The sequence below is a fragment of the Staurois parvus genome, unplaced genomic scaffold, assembly GCF_062004578.1.
Source record: "Staurois parvus isolate SC_StPar_1 unplaced genomic scaffold, SC_StPar_1.0 ptg000017l, whole genome shotgun sequence".
In the NCBI taxonomy this organism is placed as follows: domain Eukaryota; kingdom Metazoa; phylum Chordata; class Amphibia; order Anura; family Ranidae; genus Staurois; species Staurois parvus.
In genome coordinates this window covers 15,705,435-15,725,852 of record NW_028317813.1, presented here as the reverse complement: position 1 = coordinate 15,725,852, position 20,418 = coordinate 15,705,435, and the positions used below count along the sequence as shown (strand labels likewise).

The 20,418-nt window shown below is 39.0% G+C and overlaps 1 protein-coding gene and 1 long non-coding RNA gene across 4 annotated transcripts in view; one reads left to right on the top strand and one right to left on the bottom strand.

The window, feature by feature from the left end:
- TIMELESS (timeless circadian regulator) overlaps positions 1–20,418 on the top strand; it is a 121,483-nt gene that overhangs the window by 14,750 nt on the left and 86,315 nt on the right. The window contains exon 1 of one of the 3 annotated variants that reach the window (XM_089680340.1): positions 15,498–15,564. The exons of the other annotated variants lie outside the window; for them this stretch is intronic. The gene's annotated coding sequence lies outside the window, so the exon portion shown is untranslated. Of the gene's footprint in view, positions 1–15,497; positions 15,565–20,418 lie in introns of those variants that run through there. 3 annotated transcript variants of the gene reach the window in all.
- Positions 13,044–14,242, bottom strand: LOC149473353 (uncharacterized). The gene is made up of 3 exons (XR_016313354.1): positions 13,443–14,242; positions 13,252–13,345; positions 13,044–13,151 (listed from the first exon to the last, which is right to left on the bottom strand). It is a non-coding gene; the product is annotated as an uncharacterized LOC149473353 (long non-coding RNA).

Here is a 20,418-nt window from a genome sequence, read left to right as displayed (position 1 = left end):
TTGTAGTAATAATACTGTCAACAATGATAAAAATAATATTAATAAAGATCATAAAATTGAATATCATAAGACTAGTGGATTGTAGATGATTTGCAGTTCAAAATATCAAGTGTGGCTGTAGGATATGTGTGTGTGTGTGTGTATGTATATATAATATATATATGTGTGTGTATGTATGTATATATGTATGTATATACATACATACATATATATATATATATATATATATACATATAATTTTTTTTTTTTTTTTTTTTGGGCTTAACCCTTAACATGGGCATTACTAAAAAAAATTCATTGAGGTTGTATTGGTCCATAGACCCGATTTATCATATGCCCGTGTTATCTGCTGCCATGGTCAGGCATAGATGTGAGAGTATAATGTGTTTTATGCATTTCAATGACAATTGAAATCGCCTTAACCAAAAATTTGCAGATGTCTATACTCCCCAGCAAAAAATCTGCGTTGATGAGTCCCTCATTAATTTTTCTGGCCGCCTTGCATTCAAACAATTTCTCCCCAGCAAGCACGCCAGATATGGGGTCAAGATATATTTTACCTGTGAGAGGGCAACAGGCTATACGTATATGTTTCGGATTTACAAGGGAAAAGATAGTAACGTGGAGCCCCCCAGATGCCCACACTACATGGGGAGTAGTGGCAAGATAGTTTGGGACTTGGTGTCATCCTTTTTCCATATGGGGTACCACTTATACGTGGACAATTTTTATTCAAGCGTGCCACTATTTAGACATTTGTACAATCTTAGAACTGGCGCATGTGGCACCGTGCGACCTAATGTGTGCCCACCATTAGAAGTGGGTGGATGCAGGCAGTATATTCTAATGGTGGGAATACCACACACTTTTCTGGCAGAGATTTCTTCTCTTTTTTTCATTCAGCCCACAGGCTGCATACAGAAAAAACCCCCAAAAACATAGCATATATATGCAACAAGGACCAGCAACGTACTGGTACATTACTGGACTTTGGTTATACCAGGATGATGCCTACAGCTGCAGGCATCATCCTGGTATCGTTTGTTTCAGCCGGCGATCAGCTTTCATGAAAAAGCAATCCTAGTGGCTAATTAGCTGCAGGATTGCTTTTACAAGCAGTGGGAGATGATGACCCCGCTGCCTTCCATGGTGGAGGCAGAGAATGCAGCTGGTGTTTCTGCCAGATGACCATAGAGCTGATTGGAGACCAGAATGGTGCCAATCATCTCTATAGTCTAAGAAATCGGAAGCTACGAGTATTTCATCACTTCAGTTTCACAGGATATAAACAGTGCCATTTGTAAATTGGGAAAGCGTCTGATAACACCAATCTTGGTGAGATTAGATAATGTAAAGGCAGAGGAGATATTTAGAGTCTGACAGACCCCAGATTTCTCAAAAAACAATATATGACAATGCCCATTGACGTTATAGGGGATATTTGCATTTACTGTGATGGCATTAAAAGTGAAAAAAAATTAAAGGAACAGTGTAATAATAATAAAAAAAAAATCAAACTAACTCTAAAAAAGGGGTCATTTGGGGGTGTTTGTACTATCCTGGTATTTTAGCACCTTAATAAATGTGATGGGCAGTCAGAAAGTCAAAGCTGTGTAAATTCCATTATCTATACCAGCAATGGGCAAACTACGGCCCGCGGGCCGTATACGGCCCGGCGGACCTTTTAATCCGGCCCGCGGAGCGTGATAAAAAAAAAAAAAACAGCCAGGGCAGGCAAACATTGGCTGTCAGGATGTGTGTAGGCGGGGCAGCGTGACGAACGTGAGGGGGAGCTAGGCTCCTCTCACAGTCCGCCCTGAAGACCGGAACGGCGCGGGAACACGGCGAGAGGAACGCACGGAGCAAAGGTAAGTAAATTGACACAGGGGGGACTTGGCTTACTACTTGGGGGGGAATAGTACTATGGGGGATGAATTACTATATGGGGAATGAATTACTATATGGGGGATGAATTACTATATGGGGGATGAATTACTATATGGGGGATGAATTACTATATGGGGGATTAATTACTATGGGGGAATATTACTATACTTACTATGGATGGCATGGTAGTGGCTGGGCCGGCCAGCAGCTAGTGGGGGGCATAAAAGTTTTGTAAAATAACTTTTTATGCTTTTCTACCTTAAATTAATCTAAACATTTAATGTTACAAATTTTAATTTAATTTATATTAATTCACACATACACATCATTCATCTACTCTTGGTCCGGCCCCCGGGTCCAATATATGAACCCATTGCGGCCCTCAAGTCAAAAAGTTTGCCCACCCCTGATCTATACCATAGTTTGTAGATGCTATAACTTTCACACAAAGCAATCAATATACACTTATTGGGATTACATTTTGGCCTAAATTTATGACGAAGTTTTAAGGGTTTTTTTTTATATTTTTTATGACAGAAATGAGAAAATAATTGTTTTTTTTTCCCAAAATCTTTGTTTTTCAAACCTTTTTTGGTTTATAGTGCCAAAAATAAAAAGTGCACAGGTGATCAAATACCACCAAAAGAAAGCTCTATTTGTGTGAAAAAAGGACATAAATTTAATTTATGCACCTTATTGCAGGACCGTGCAATTGTCAGTTAAACTAGTGCAGCACTGTATAGCAAAAAAATGGCGTAAATTGCAGTATAAAATTAAAAATTAGTGAAGCGCTTGTATCACATGAATACAATCATGTATCTCCATATAGTGTAATTATAAATCAAAGTGACCACTATATATAATAAATGTGTGTTGACTCCCTCTAGTGAAAAGAAAAAATAGTGTCAACCAAAATAGCTAAATAACACACATTAGGAAACTAAATATATAGTGCATAAATCAAATATAATGAACAGAATATATATACGTGAAAACAGGATATTGGCCACATACAATGGTGTCTAAATTATACATAAATGATATATGCCATAGGTGAACAAGACAATATCAAAGGTGAAAAAAATATTCCATGCATGTGACTGTGCTTTAAGCTGGAACACACACGTGATCTCCACTTCTAAGTGCAAGTACTCTCCTTCAAATGGCAGCAATGCCTGCTCACCTCCCTTCCTCGACCCACACAGGGCCTCAAAGCAGTTACCACCTCAGTGGTGTATTCCTCTGGCAGACTCCTTATTCCTCCTCCTCTCTTATGCAACTCATAAAAAGACAAGAAAGCCTTCCATAGTGTAGTAAATTTAATAGGCAAAGTTAAAAATTACAAAGTTTTCCACTCACATGCTCCTTTCCATAAAAAAGCGTTTTTCCCAGCCTGTGGGTAGATATGCATGCACCTGGGGGAATCCAATATGGCCACTGTGTCCGGACATACGTCACCAGGAAGTAGACAAACCGACGCGTAGCGTCACGTGCGTCGTGACTTCGTGACTGATGAAGTCACGACGCACGTGACGCTACGCGTCGGTTTGTCTACTTCCTGGTGACGTATGTCCGGACACAGTGGCCATATTGGATTCCCCCAGGTGCATGCATATCTACCCACAGGCTGGGAAAAACGCTTTTTTATGGAAAGGAGCATGTGAGTGGAAAACTTTGTAATTTTTAACTTTGCCTATTAAATTTACTACACTATGGAAGGCTTTCTTGTCTTTTTATGAGTTGCATAAGAGAGGAGGAGGAATAAGGAGTCTGCCAGAGGAATACACCACTGAGGTGGTAACTGCTTTGAGGCCCTGTGTGGGTCGAGGAAGGGAGGTGAGCAGGCATTGCTGCCATTTGAAGGAGAGTACTTGCACTTAGAAGTGGAGATCACGTGTGTGTTCCAGCTTAAAGCACAGTCACATGCATGGAATATTTTTTTCACCTTTGATATTGTCTTGTTCACCTATGGCATATATCATTTATGTATAATTTAGACACCATTGTATGTGGCCAATATTCTGTTTTCACGTATATATATTCTGTTCATTATATTTGATTTATGCACTATATATTTAGTTTCCTAATGTGTGTTATTTAGCTATTTTGGTTGACACTATTTTTTCTTTTCACTAGAGGGAGTCAACACACATTTATTATATATAGTGGTCACTTTGATTTATAATTACACTATATGGAGATACATGATTGTATTCATGTGATACAAGCGCTTCACTAATTTTTAATTTTATTTTGCACTTATTGGTATCAGCTAAGTGACAGCAGCTGTATTTTGTCAATTATTCCCATGAGCGCAGGAGGATCCCTTATTATGTAAATTGCAGTATATATACCATAGTTTGTAGACGCTTTAACTTTCACACAAAGCAATCAATATACACTTATTGGGATTTTTTTTTACCATAAACGTAGCAGAATACATAGCCTAAATGTATAACTTTGAGTTTACTATATATTTTTTATAGCCAAACAGTAAAAAATATAGTTTTTCTTCAAAATGTTCGGTCTTTTTTTGTTTATAGCATAAAAAAAATAAAAAGCGCACAGGTGATCAAATACAACTGAAAGAAAGCTCTATTTGCGTGAAAAAAGGACTTAAATTTCGTTTGGGTACAGCATTGCATGACCGCGCAATTATCAATTGAATTAGTGCAGCGTCAAGTAGCAAAAAGAGGCCTGGTCATTAAGGGGGTAAATCCTCTGGAGGGCAAGTGGTTAATTCCCCACTTGCTGTCATCAAACCACATTCAAGCATACGTGGATTTAGTGAATGTGTTGTATTTCAGTACTAAGCCCTTGTTGCTTATGTCACGTGTTTAACGTGAAGGTGGAAATTATTTTATCTACTTACAAAGAAACATACGCTGGTTTCAAAATGACGCAGGTTGCTGACCTATTTTTTTTTTTTTTTTTTGTTATTTATACATGCAGCCAATGGCATCTTGGATTGTGTTTCATTGCAGATCTTTACATGGAAAAATAATGTTTGTTATGTAAGGTCCCATTTCAAGAAGTCGGTCACCATCGTACCAGTCTGACCAGGAGAGTAATGAATTGTATCTGTTGTACTGGCTCAGAGACAGTGGCCAGAGCGACACTGATATCCATGCGTTCTAGAAAAATTGTACAGCTGAACACAGGAACAGAAACATTCTGAGAATCATGTTATATTTTCTTGCTCTTTAAAACACTACTTTTTTTGGTGGAGTTAAATGGTCTTTGTGATAGTAAACACAGATTTGGATTGGGCATCTTATATTGCAACCATATCAAATTCTCCTAATTGCTGTGTGAAGTCAGGCGCTGTTGCAACACAGAGGTAATATACAGTATGTAGTCATTATTTTTGGTACAGTGTTGTACTACTTTTGCAAGATAACCATAGTCATAAGAAAGTTTTATGGTGCGTTCACACTTTTGAATGCACCCAGCCTCTTATTACATGTGAGAACCCCAGTAGTGGTTCCTGCGATTGGCCATGGAGGCAGAATAATTGAAAGCAATGGGAGACTGCTGGCTTCCACAGCTAATCGCATACACTCACAGGCAGTCTGCGTTGAGGCACGCTACTCTCATATGGTTGCTGCATGAGCAATTACCTTCAAGTGGGCGTGATTAGCTGCAGGAGGCAGCAGCCTCCTATTGCTTTCAACAGAGCTGCCTTTCGCAGCAACCTTATTACACGGGGGGTTCTTCCATGTAATGAATGCACTATGAGTTCACTAATTTGATTTTTATTTGTTATGAACATGTGCTAGAAAAATTGGCCAGTAAATGTTCTACTCTATTTTTGTTTCAACTAGTTAGATTTCTAAGAAAATAATATAAATCTAAATCCAGTGGGGCCAGTGAAATTTACTTGCGTTAAAAAAAAAAAAAAAAAAAAAAAAAAAGAGATCATTCCTCTGAAAAACTTAAAACGCCTAAATGATATTTACCTACTTCCCTACTGAGTCAATTCTGACATTTTTCTCCTACATGTACAAATCATAATTTTTCACTTGGAAAAATATTTAGAACCCCCAAACATTATATATTTTTAGCAGATGTCCTAGAGAATAAAATGGTGGGTTTAGAATTATTTTATTTTTTTCCCCACACGGTATTGGTGCAGCAAATTCTTGGGAAAAAATACTCTTGAATACACTTGAACATGACTCAACAGCATATCTTTCTGGCTGCTATATATTTTTCTTCAGACTGAGTGTTTTGTTTTCATAATCATAAGAGTTTAAAATGACACTGGGCTCAATTCACTGAAGAATATTGCAAGAGATAATTGGATTATGTGGCACGTTTTTTCCATTTATCGCATACGATGCTGAAAATATAAATTCAATGTCAGTTTGTGGTATTTAACGCACAAGTGAAAATGCACGATAAATACCACATAAACTGACTCTAAACACATTCAATAAATGTATTTATTCAGTTTTGTGAATTAAGTTGTGGTCTATCCACTTGTTGTTCAAGGAATCAACACTTGCTGGAGTCCTTAAACACAATAGTATAATAGTATAGTTGTTAAAATCAGAGTGCTCACATCATAGTCCCCCCATATTTTCAGTGGCTCATCACATAAGAGTGCCCCCATAAGGTCAGAGTGCTCACATCACATCACATTAGAATGCCCCTCTAATATATATGCACTGAAAGCTCATACTTCCTGTGTGTGCAGAGCCTGTTTGACACACCCCGGAAATGACCTCTTCAACAAGCTAGACTGGAGTCAGCTTGCATGAATCAAGAGGAAAACACTGAATTAAAGAAACATTGCATATTTGAAATTTATCTCATGAGATAATTTCTCAAACATACCAATTTGGAAATGTATTCTCTGCGAATTGAGCCCACTATCCTTATTCTCCAAATATAATCCATATACAGTACATCCACTTCTTAACCACTTGCCAACCGCCCATCGTACTTTTACTGCGGGCAGGTGGCATGTACAGGCACATTACCAGCACATCACTTTGCCTGTACAGACACAGTGGGGCCCCCCCGCGAGTGCTGTGTCCACTGAAAACAGTAGAATGTGGACCCCGGTAATCGGGATCACAATGTCAACAAAGCTGTTATGAATCATGAGCTGTGGGCCAGTCATAGCACCCTGTACCATGTGCTTAGCTGTAGCCGATTACAGATCACTAGTATGCTGAACTCTCATGAATTTAAGCCATTCATGACAGTTCAAAGCATTGCTAGTCCAATGATCTATATTGCACCTGCAATGCAAAGTTTAAATAGACAAAAGAAATACCTGATCACTCCCCCATAGTAATTCAATTTTACTGTGGTAACATTGAACTACTCTGATAAAAGTATTTTTATTAAAAAAAAAAAAAAAAATTGAATAAAATTCTTTAAAAACTTTTAAGTGTTTTTTTTTTATACTTGCTGCCCACCCGTGGCTCTGGGCAAAGAAACGTACTATTATGCCTCTATCTATTTCCGTGTGTGAGCGCACATGCACGTGCCCCCCTCCCCCCCTTCCCATCAGTCCAGGGAGAGAAGAGAGAACACCATACTGTGAGTAAAAGCACTACATTTTATACACACATTAGATTAGCACATTTACCCTTAGATCGCTTCTATTAACCCATTGGTCACCCCTCTCACCCAGCCAGTGCCATTAGTACAATGTCAGTATATAGAATTTTTCACTGTAATACTGGCACTAGCGACATCAGATAGTGTCAGGGTTAGTTCGCTCCCCTCCCAGCCAGGGTCAGCTAGCGTTAGATTGCCTGCACACTATCGCACTCGCGCCATTGGTCGTTGACCACCGCTATTACTAGTGTACTGTTTGTATGGATCAATATATTGATCACAAACAGAGCTAAACTAGTGTCCCCTTAGTATAGTGTCCCCAAAAACGCAGTGTTAGCAGGATCAGCTCAGTTTGCTTCCAGCATTAGCATTTAGCCTCATCCCCCCCCCCCCCCCACTCCACCTCGACAAGAAGTTCAGTGTCAGTGTAATCTCTAATCACTCTCACCTGTGATGCATTGCACATAAAGCCACAGCGTTAGCAGAATCAGATCCCTATTTGCAGAGGTTCAAGTTGTCCCTCAGAGCCAGGAGATCTTTTTTCACATGAATCGCACTGTCTTTAAATGTAGTGGCCAAAATGTCCAAAGGAAGATACAATAGTGAGGAGGAGGCTTACAGGATTCTAAGTATGTCAGATTAGAGCGAAGGATAAGCCTCTCCGACAGAATCCACCTCAGAATACAAACCTGTAGACTCATATGTAGCAGGTTTCAAGAACTAGTACCTTTTGGTGAATTGGCAGGCACCATTGGCTTAGTACATCCTGGCGTTTTACTCACCAGTACTGCAATATCTTTAGTGACGTGGCGAGTGACATAAGTGCAGTCCAAGCTGGTACAGTGGCTAGCACTAGTAGTATCCCGCAGCCACCAAGAATTTCAACACAGGTCTGTAGAGCCCATAGTGTCCTTCCGGATGTGCTTGCAAATCCTGATTGGTAGTCACAGATTCTGCAGCACCTGTTATATCCCCATTGACTGCCCAACCCTGAATTCGGATGGAAACAGCAAATTTAATAACTCCCCCTTGAATTATTTTTCACTGCAGATTTGTATCAATTTATATTTATACACACAACAATACATCACCGCCCACCCAAATTCAGCTCTTGCCAGACAATTCGCATGGAAACCTATCGCAGTTTCCAAGTTTAAAACTTTTTTGGGCCTAACCCTCAACATGGGTGTTACAAAAAATAATAAATTGTCATGTTGGTCCACAGACCCAATTCATCATATGCCCATGTTCTCTGCTGCCATGGCCAGGAACAGATATGAGAAGATAATACATCATGGTTCATGTGTTTCAGTGATAACGCTCATGGAAAAAAAAAAAAGAACATTACATATATGCCCAAGGAACAGCAGTTTACTGGTAAGTCACTTTACTTTGGTTATACCAGGATGATGCCTACAGTTGGCTTTCATGTAAAGGCAATCCTAGTGGCTAATTGGCTGCTGGATTGCTTTAACAAGCAGTGGGAAGGGACGTTTTCTGGGGCACTAGCCCTCCTGTGCTTATGTAAACTGGTAACCTGTAAAGGCTTTTAAAAGTGTTGCCTGTGTATATTAAAAATGTACATAGTTTGTCGCCATTGCACGGGCGTGCACAATTTTAAAGCATGTCATGTTTGGCATCCATTTAGGCGTAACATCATCTTTTATATGTTACCAAACTATTGGGCAATATATTTGCGTTTGAAAAATCACTGCGCAAATACTGTGTGACATAAAAAATGTCAGCATCCACCGTTTTATTCTCTAGGGCCTCTGCTTAAAAAAATATATATACCTCCTGTGATGTTTTTGTGTTTTGTGTTTTTCATGTAAACAAAAAGTGTCAGAAAAGGCTTGGTCTCCAAGTGGTGGGTGGGAAGAGTGGGTGATGTGTGGCATAAGCTTCTAATGTTGTCCCTGAAATGCCAGGACAGTCCAGACCCCCCCCCCCCAAATAACCTCATTTTGGAAAGTAGACACCCCAAGGTATTTGCTGAGAGGCATGTTGAGTTTGTGGAAGATTTTATTTTTTGCCACAAGTTTTTGGAAAATTCCAATTTTTTATTTTTTTTTTTACACGAAGTTGGCACTTTAATAGGATATTTCTCACACATGCCATGGATATATATAGAATTGCACTCCAAAATACATTTTGATACCTCTCCCAAGTATGGGGACACCACATGAGAGACTTTTTTTGGCAGTCTAGCCACATACAGGGCCCCAAAATCCAATAAACACCTTCAGGTCTTTAGATGGTGTTATTTCCTCAGCACGCTTCCTGACTACCTATCAGTTTTGGAGGCCCAGAAATGCCATGATAGTAGAAGCATGACCCCCAAATAACCCCTTTTGAGAAGTAGACACTTCAAGGTATTTGCTAAGAAGCACGCTGAGTATTTTTTGCAGATGTTATTTGTTGCCTCAAGTTTTTGGAAAATGTAGAAAATAAAAAAATAAGTTTTTGTTTTCTTTTGTGATTTATTTTTCAAAATATTGTGACAAAAAATTATATCTGCAAAATACTCAGCATGCCTCTTTATGAATTTCTTGGGGTGTCTGCTTTCCAAAGAGGGGTAATTTGGGGGGTGTTTGTACTATCCTGGCATTTTAGGGTCTCTGAAACTGTGATAGGTAGTAAGCAAGTGACATGAAGAAATATGCCCTTCGAAAGTCTGAAGGTGGTCATTGGATTTAGGGGCCTGTATGTAGCTAGTCTGCCAAAAAGTCTCTCACACGTGGTATCCCCATACTCGGGAGAAGTAGCATGTGTTTTGGGTTGTTATTCCACATATCCCCATGGCATGTGTGAGCAATATATCATTTAAGTGACAACTTAAAAAAAAAAAAAAAAAAAATCTTCCATGGACTCAACATGCCTCTCAGCAAATTCAATGGTTCACACAAACCAATTAATATACGCATACATGTATTTGGATTTATTTTTTTTACCGAAGACTTAGCAGAATACATTTTGTAGCAGAATACAATTTTTGACTAAATTTGACTTTATTGGATATTTTGTATAACAGAAAGTAGAGAAAAAAAACTGATTTAGGAGGCAAAATGCTTGGTAGCTGCTGCTCTACTGCATTTTGAAAAACAATTCACTGTGTTTTCAGAGGTGCGATAGAGAATGCCTTAGGTGTGAACAAGCCCTAAGCGTAAACATGGTTTTTCTGAATATATTTCTGGCAAAACACCTGGCTGAAAAGGTATTTTCGATTAGCTGCTTACAAACTCTAATTGCTAGTGTGTATGAACCCTCTTACTGGTTAGTACTTTGCCTTCAATCCCCTGAAACTAAGAGTGCTCTTTTGTTGTTTTGTTTTTTTTCTTGGGTGGTATACGTGTGTATGGCCAGAATTCGTAAGGCTGCTTATCTTTGTGATGGGCTAGAAACAAGGTGCATGAGACAGCTATGGGCTGGACAGAGCCATCGACCTGGAAGCTGCTTGGTATTTAGCATTGCACAGCAATCTCATAACAGGGAGTTATACTGCTTTCCTTACGTTTGTTTATTCAGTTATGAAGTATAATAATACGAGCACCAGGTCTGCCCACACAGGGGCTTGAAATGAATGTACAGGTGAATGCAAAGCCAAATACGGTCCTTCCCTTACGTTCATAACAGAGGTTTTTGCACTAGCTTTCAGTTGGAAAATGCAGGACAAATGACAGAAAAATCTGTGCTGCAGGCTGTAGAAATGGTAAATTGACTGCTACTTCTGAGACTACATAGTGCACCTGTTATGCTGACCTGTTACGTGACTTTTTTTTTTTTCTGAATTTCCCTCAATATGTGACTGATATCTAGCTGCCTGCTGTGTGACATCGGAAGTAGGTTTGATGTGGTGCTGTGATAGACAATACGTTTATTTCAAGTACACAGAATACTGGATTGTAGTACACATCCCACTTTAATCTGTAAAATAAAGTGCTGCGATCTATCAGCAGGAATAGTGCCTGCAACTGTAGATCTGTTGTTGTTCCCTCTTTTATCCTCTAATGCACAGCATTTGGGCCATAGACATTCCTCATATTCTGGCAACAGCGTGTGATGTCAAACATTTTCTTTTTTGTGCCCATCCAATATTCATGTTAGTTTTTAATGTGAATGATCACATAATATGTTTAATATTTCAAAATGAGAAGTCTAATGTACCTTAGTTTCTAGGAAATACATTGAGTTTTTTTAAGGGGAGGTTCACAGCGGTGCTATGCAGTTTACATGTGGTTTTAGGTACAATCCTCTTGACTTCTGTTAGAATGTGAGTTGCCTTGAAAGCACATCAAAATTTTGCATGCTGCATCTTTGATGCTCTTTCAGAAAATGCATGGTCTAATAGAAGTCAATGGTTTTGCACCTAAAACCATGGGTAAAATGCAGATTGGGTGCGCTGCACCCAAGCTGCAGTACACAAGTGTGAACCCAGCCTCATATATATTCAGAGATAAAACCTTTTTTTTTATATTTTGTATAGAGTAGGGAATAGTTATAACGCCTGTCATTCGATATATATACACTGCTCAAAAAAATTAAAGGTGCACTTTTTAATCAGAGTATAGCATCAAGTCAGTTAAAGTCCTGGGATATTGATCTGTTCAGTTAAGTAGCAGAGGGGGTTGTTAATCAATTTCAGCTGCTTTGGTGTTAATGACATGAACAGGTGCGCTAGATGGGCAACAATAAGACAACCCCCAAAACAGGAATGGTTTTACAGATGGAGGCCACTGACATATTTTTCCCTACTCATCTTTTCTGACTGTTTTTTACTAGTTTTGCAAATGGCTAGGGTCTGTGTCACTACTGGTAGCATGAAGCCGATACCTGGACCCTACAGAGGTTGCACAGGCAGTCCAGCTCCTCCAGGATGGCACATCAATACATGCCATTGCCAGAAGGTTTGCTGTGTCTCCCAGCAGAGTCTCAAGAGTATGGAGGAGATTGCAGGAGACAGGCAGTTACTCTAGGAGAGCTGGATAGGGCCATAGAAGGTCCTTAACTCATCAGCATGACCAGTATCTGCTCCTTTGTGCAAGGAGGAACAGAATAAGCACTGCCAAATGACCTCCAGCAGGTCACTGGTGTGAATGTCTCTGACCAAACAATCAGAAACAGACTTCTTGAGGGTGGCCTGAGGGCCCGACGTTCTCTAGTGGGTCCTGTGCTCACTGCTCGGCACCATAGAGCTCGATTGGCATTTGCCATTGAACACCAGAATTGGCTGGTCTGCTACTGGCACCCTGTGCTTTTCACAGCTGAGAGCAGGTTCACCCTGAGCACGTCACAGACGTGAAAAGGTCTGGAGAAGCCGTAGAAAATGTTATGCTGCCTGTAACATCATTCAGCATGACCGTTTTGGTGGTGGGTCAGTGATGGTCTGGGGAGGCATATCTATGGAGGGACGCACAGACCTCTACAGGCTAATAATCAATAGAGAAGATGGGACTTTCAGGATGCATAGACATGAATACCACACATTAAAAGTTAAATAATTTTTATTTCATATTTTGGTAAAAAAACACAAGAAAGGAAAAAATACAAAAGCATAAAAACAATTTCAATTCTAAGAATACCAACTGAGATTCAAACTTGGTTAGGTAAATGTAGTATACTCCCTACATGTTTTGCCCTGACGGGCTTCTTCAGGGGAGATTTTTTGAGGAAATTTCTACCGCCAAGGCAGTCTAAAAGTATATCAAAGGAAAACTGTTCAATTACCAAACAACTTTAATACAAGGTATTTAATCAAATATATATACATAAATATGGGACTCAATGGCTCACCCTGGATGTGAAAGCTCACGGAGCTAGAAGAAAATGACCTAAAAACAGTGCGTCCAAAACAGTTGTAGAGGATATAATGGGCATCAGATACCATCTAGGCACAATGGGATAAACAAAAAAAGATTACATTTAACGAAAGATATGATGAGATCATAATTCAATAGGTTGAGATAAACTTTTGGCAATTTTACCTGTTAAATGCTTTAGGATATATAGGTATAACCTAACAAAGATCTATTTGACCTATGTGTTCACAACCATAAGAGAGGAAACAATGGACATCAAACATCCATCTAGACAAAATAGGATAGACAAAAATCAGAAACTAATTTAATTTCAAAAAAGAAATCAAGAGATGTTAATTAATGAAAATTAACTTAATTAATTTTACCTATGGAAATTGCAGAGAAATATAGAAATATGTTCTGTCTACTGTTTAGAGGTCTAATCGGCCTGTAATGTCCAAATAAGTTTGAAGAATATAATGGGCATCATATATCCATCTAAGTATAACGAAATAAACATAGGGGAACCAAAAGATTAATTTAATTCCAAAACTGAATATAAAGAAAAGGTTATAAATTAATAAAGGGTTAAAATTAAATTAATAGATTTTTCCTGTTAAATATTGCAATTCAAGTAGCAAGGAAAATGTAGGGAAAAAGGATTTTAATTGAGGATCAATTATCACTGTTTCTCTACAGGCTAGACAATGGCATCCTGACAGCCATTCGGTATCGGCATGAAATCCTTGGACCCGTTGTCAGACCTTATGCTGGTGCAGTGGGTCCTGGGTTCCTCCTGGTGCACGACAATGCCCGGCCTTATGTGGCGAGAGTATGCAGGCAGTTCCTGGAGGATGAAGGAATTGATACCATTGAATGGCCCCCATGCTCACCTGACCTAAAATCAATATAACACTTCTGTAATACCATGTTTCGGTCCATCCAACTCCACCAGGTTGCACCTCAGACTGTCCAGTAGCTTAATGATATCCTGTTCCAGATCTGGGAAGAAATTAGGATTTCTCATTAGGAGCAATGGACTGTACCAATCACTGTTCCGACTGTTGCAATCCAGCGCCACCTAACCATTTCCTGCATTTTCCTGGCATTCTACCTAACCCACAAATACGGTTTTTATATGTCGATGTGACCCACTGAGTGCCCTATCCGAAGGAAGTATTTTCATCTCTCTGCAACTAATATTTTAGCTTTTATGAGGGATGAAACATACCCCTTTGATGTATGTATATTCTTTAGGAGCTCTCGATGTCGGGGAGACACCTGTCTCCAGCCGTTTCCTTCCAACAGGTTTCCCCAGAAGGTGACAAAATCTTATTCGCACCCAGGTGCCACTTCCAGAGGAAGCTAGGCTTTTCAGATGCTAATTGATGACCATTTGTGTCTGAGTACCTCTGACTGAATATTTCTTAACTGACAAGGCATACAACTACATTTACGATTACATATTGCTACAGGTCACATCTTATCTACTCAGATCTGTACATTCATATCACATTTATGTCACAATGTCCCTGCCACCTTTCAGAACACAGTGGATCAATTATTGCAGGACTGCCAGGACTTTGCCTCTGCAATACTCCCTGTTTTTAGCGTGTTATTTATGCTGTATTTTCCTGCCACCATTTCTGGTGTTCAGAGGGGCTTTTTCAGATGATCCGTGTGCATGAGGCCCAGGTGTCACCAGAATATGGAGATTTTGCCTCTAATCCTGTTCTGGTGGCAACTCCAAAAAAAATAATTTCACAAAGAAAAAGTTTTGTCTTTTTAAATATACTTTCCTGTTATTTCATGAATTTGTACTCAGCTAACAATATAGTGCACGCGCAAACTTTCAGAGAGATCACCTTTTACAACATGCGCATTTGACTGCTCTGCTTCTCTAAAGTTTTAGTAAGACATTGACTGTGTTGCTGAATTTTAATTTAACAGACATAGCTGGGTCCATCATATATGAGTGCCATCATTTGCCCCTTCTCTTTTTGTCCTAATGGAAAAAGACAGGTTATCCTTGTTGAATATTCCTGACCTGATTTTTGTCAGGTTGGCCTTGCTTCTTCTAGTAGAGTGGTTAAGAATGTAGGTTAGTTCAGTGAGGGCCTCTGGGTAAATAGACCGCTTGCATAAGCTTAGTTATGTGATGTGCCCTCCCTTTTTATCCCCTCCTACCCCTAGCTTATTGTGCGTTTCCACTGCTCCTTAAGATGACAGCTGCTTCTGTGAACAGTTGGAGATCAGATAGTGGCTTGCTGCACACTGCAGACAAAGCCTGAAGTTTGCTGATTGGCAGGTATGGACATAATACACATTGCAGGCAGATTTTGTGTTAGAATGACATCTTGCACTTAAAGTTCTCAGCATAAAACATGCTTGCGGCATTTGAAATTATTGCGGTGTTAAGAGTTTACTTATAGGTGCTGTTTTAATTATTTTGTGATTGACATTTAAAAAGGCAGAAATTAGATTGAAAATGTCATACAAAATCAGATATTTTACACACCTTTTTCTGTTTCGCTATAAGGCTACTTTCACACTGGTCTGCCGCAAAAATGCATAGGCGTTTTTACTGTGTTTTCTGAGCCTTTTTAAACTACACGGGACTTAAAAACTGCACCAAAAACGCTTCTCAGAGGTGTTTTCCATTGATTTAAATGGGACGAGGTGTTTCGGGGCGTTTTTTCAAAGATGCTGCAAGCAGGAGTTTTTACACCTCACAGCAAGTGCAACACCTCAGTGTGAAAACATACATAGATATATTTTCACATTCATAGGGAAGCATTTTTATTGCGCTTTTGAGGTGCTTTTTTTTAACTCAAAAACATTTAAAAAACTCCTCAGTGTGAAAGTAGCCTAACTTTAGTACTTGAATTCTTCTTTTTGATGAGTTGTCTAGTAGAGAAAAAAACCTGTGGCATCAGCAGAATAGAATGTTGTAATAACATTATTGTATAACTCTTTACCTGGGGCTTCTAATGCATATTAGACATGTGTATTTTATAATGGTTATGAAAAATATATGCCGCATTATTATATTGTGCAACTGCAGCAAACTTATGATACCTGTAAATAGGAAACTGTTGTGACAGTCCACATTGCAGAAAACATTTTGAGAGAAATAGAGAGAGCAGAAGCACAGAGAGCAGTATTTGTTGAGATTAGCTGTCTTTTTTTTTTTTTTGTGGTGTTTGGATGTTTTTCAGCTCATTTCTGTGCAGAAATTATTGCAGCAGTGTCTAACATATTTTCTTTCATGCGAAACCTCAAAGTATGGTGTACCAGGTCCATTTGAGAACCGGGGAAGCACTTTGCATGCATTTTACATGATGAAAAAAAGCTCTGGACAGCATCTGGAAATGGAAGATTTAAAAAAAAAAAAAAAATTTAAACGCCTATAAACGCAGTTAGCCGCGTTTACAAGTGTTTTGCGTTTGAAACTCTGATAAAATTTGCTGAACACAAGTTTTCTGCGTTCCAAAAAATGACTGTAAACTCAACTGCCTGTAAATGACTATAAACGATGATGTGTACATGGACACATAGGAAAACATTAGGGTAAGTTCAGGGGCTGCTGAAAAAAACGCTGAACAGCTCCTAAACGTGTACATGCAATGTACATGTGCCCTTAAAGTACAGTTGTGCTCAAAAGTTTGCATACCCTAGCGGAAATTTATGACATTTTGGCATTGATATTGAAAATATGACTGATTATGCCAAAAAAAAATAGTTGTGTGGCTCCTTTTTAACCACTTGCCGTCCGGCCGCTGTATATAAACGGCCGGACGGTGGCAGTCCAGGGGCGGGTTGCCATTCATAAATGGTGCCCGCAATTTTGGACTGTGCGCACTCCCTGGGAATGCGCAGCACCATGATCTGGTGCTCACTATGTCCTCCAGACACAGTGGAACACCGATTGTCGTACGGGATTTTTATTTTTTTTGCTATGTAAATGAAAATGTCCAAAAATTTTGAAAAAAAGTGTTTTTCTTATACAATTTTGCAAATAAATAGTATTTCATCGTAAATCTTGGCCAAAATTTATTCCGGTATCTTTATAGTAAAAAAAAAAAAATAACCCAAACTAGTTTATAACCAAAAATTATAATATTTTAACTTTTTTTTACATTTTTATTTATATTTTTTATGTTTTTTTTTTTTTTTTTACATACTGTCACCCTAGCATGGTGACACTGTACTACTTGTGGGGGGTGATGAAGATTTTTTTTTTTTTTTTTTTTTTACACAGATTGCTTTTACACCCATAAAGGCTGTAAAAGCAATCATTTCTCCTTCTCTCTAGCTGCATTCCTGCAGCCATTGAGAACTACTGTGTGAGCTGTGATTGGTCACAGCTTGTCACATGGTACAAGGCTGTTGTGAATAGCCTTGTACCATGTGACGTCTGTGATCATTCACAGATTTCACAAGTAGTAAGCAATGATGTCAGAAGTGACATCTTGCTTACTAATCTGCATGGGATCACTGATTGGCCATTCAGTGATCACATGATTGGGACCTCGCACAGAGGTCCCGTCCGACGATCAGTATTCCACTGTGTCCAGAGGACACAGCGGGCACCGAAACGTGGTGCTGCGCGCTCCCAGGGACTGAGCACAAGGAGGATGCGGGGAGACCGTTTATAAACGGCCACCCGACCCTGCACTGCCACCGTCCGGCAGTTTTATATACATGGGCCGGACGGGAAGTGGTTCATTCATGTTATGAATGTTCCAGAAGCCTGTCTTGCAAAATGTCGATGTCAGGCAAGTTTTCCAAAGGAAGGCAAGATATCCAGTACATAAATGCATGTCATATTGGTGATGCTTTCACTGTACAATTCTAGTTACAGAGAAAGCAGATATATTAAAGTTGAATGAAAGGCAAAACTTCTTCATTTTGCAGGGATGGTCTATAACCCTTGTCAGGTTTTTTGCCATCTGTTTCCCATTGGGGAGATTTTCCTTCACTTCCTGTCCTATTGCCAAAAGAGGAAGTGAGAGGAAATCTCTGCGCCACAGGCAACAAATAAATAGAAAAAGCAAACAGCTGAATTTGATTATTGCTGCTGCAGTCTTCACAATGTCTCTAACTTCCACGTTTGTGAACCCTATAAATGTGTATATAGACTGCACTACCAAAAATGTGAATCAGGATCATTGAACAGTTTGCCACATATAAAAGTACAAAAAATAAACACCACCAGAAAATACAACTAATGTCCAATGTATCAATAAGTCCCATTCAAATGATAGATAATTAAAAAACAAAAAGTAGGTGAACAGGTGCTGATGCCATTAGTAATAGATAAACACGTGGATGTACACTTACCACACAGCTCAGGAAGCTTCCTGTAGATGTCCAATTAGAGATGAAACTAGTTGAAGCGGTGCTTCTCAGTCGATACGCTGCTAACAGTGACATCACATCCTGTCCCTAGAGTTGGCTTTTGGTCTTGGGGTGGCATTGGCAGATCACTCTTCTAACCACCTGAAGACCAAGCATTTTTTGACACTTTTTGTTCACATGAAAAAAAAAATCAGTATTTTTTGATAGGAAATTACTTTGAACCCGCAAACATTATATATTTTTTAAAGCAGACACCCTAGTGAATAAAAAAATGGTGGGTGCTGCAATTTTTTATGTCACATAGTACTCGCACAGCGATTTTTGAAACGCAAATGTTTTGAAAAAAAAAAAAAACTTTTTTTTTTTTACTTTTTAATGCACAAAAACACAATATATTGGCTAATTATTTTGAAAAATATAAAAGATGATGGTATGCCCAGTAAATAGATACCAAACATGACATTCTTTAAAACTTTGCACGTCCCGTGCAATGGCGACAAACTGCATACATTTTTAATATCCATAGGCAATGCTATAAAAGCCTTTACAAGCTACGATTTTAGATTTACAGAGGAGGTCTAGTGCTAGAATTACTGCCCTGGATGCGACGTTCTCGGCAATACCTCACATGCATGGTGCAACCACTGTTCACATACTGGCACGGGGTTTTTTTTTTTTTTTTTTTTTTTAGTCTGATTTTTTTTTTTTATTATTTTTACACTGTCCCTTTTAATTTTTTTCTTTTTTTGATCACTTTTAATGCTTTCACAGGGAATGCAAATATCCCCTGTAACTTCAATGGGCATTAACATATATTCTTTTTTTGAGAAATCTGGGGTCTATCAGACTCTAGATATCTCCTCTGCCCTTACATTATCTAATCTCACCAAGATCGGTGTGATCAGATGCATTCTCAATTTTCAAATGGCACTGTTTATATCCTGCAAAACTGATGAAATGCTTGTAGCTTCCGAGTTCTTAGACTATAGAGATGATTGGCTCCATTCCGGTCTCCGATCAGCTCTATGGTCATCTGGCAGAAACACCGTCTGCATTTTCAGGTTCCCCCGATTGCACAGGACTGCCCGAGAAGGCCGTGGAAGGCAACGGGGGAGGGGAGACATCTTATCCTGCTGCTTGTAAAAGCAATCCTGCAGCTAATTAGCCACTAGGATTGCTTTTACATGAAAGCCGATCGCTGGCTGAAAAAAACGATACCAGGATGCAGCTGCAGGCATTATCCTGGTAGAACCACTCAAAGTACAGTGATGTACCAGTACGTTGCTGGTCCTTTGTTGGGTATATATGCTGTGTTCTTTTTTTATTCTATATGCAGCCTGTGGGCTGAATGGAAAAAAAAAAAGAAGAAATCTATGCCAGAAAAATAGTGTGGTATACCCACCATTAAAATATACCACTCTGCATCCACCCACTTCTAATGGTGGGCACACATGAAATGTTCTTTTTTTATCATTTATCCCAGTTGATGTGGATGAAGAAATCTCTGCCCCCCCAATTTTTTTTTTAAATATATACCGAAGCATAGAGGCCATCCACCCACTGGCCACCCCAGGCCCCCATGCTTCGGCATATATGCTCTTTTTTAACTGTGGATAACAAATCTCATCCAACAGCGTTGCACACACACCTACTTTTGTATATTCTGAGAGCAAGACCCTGTTGTTGTCCCTGTATTCCTGCAAAGAAAGCAGCAATGGTTAACAATAAAACTATTTCTTTTTTTTTTTTTTTTATGTATTTGTACTTTATATATATATTTTTTAACTTTAGCTTGAACTTA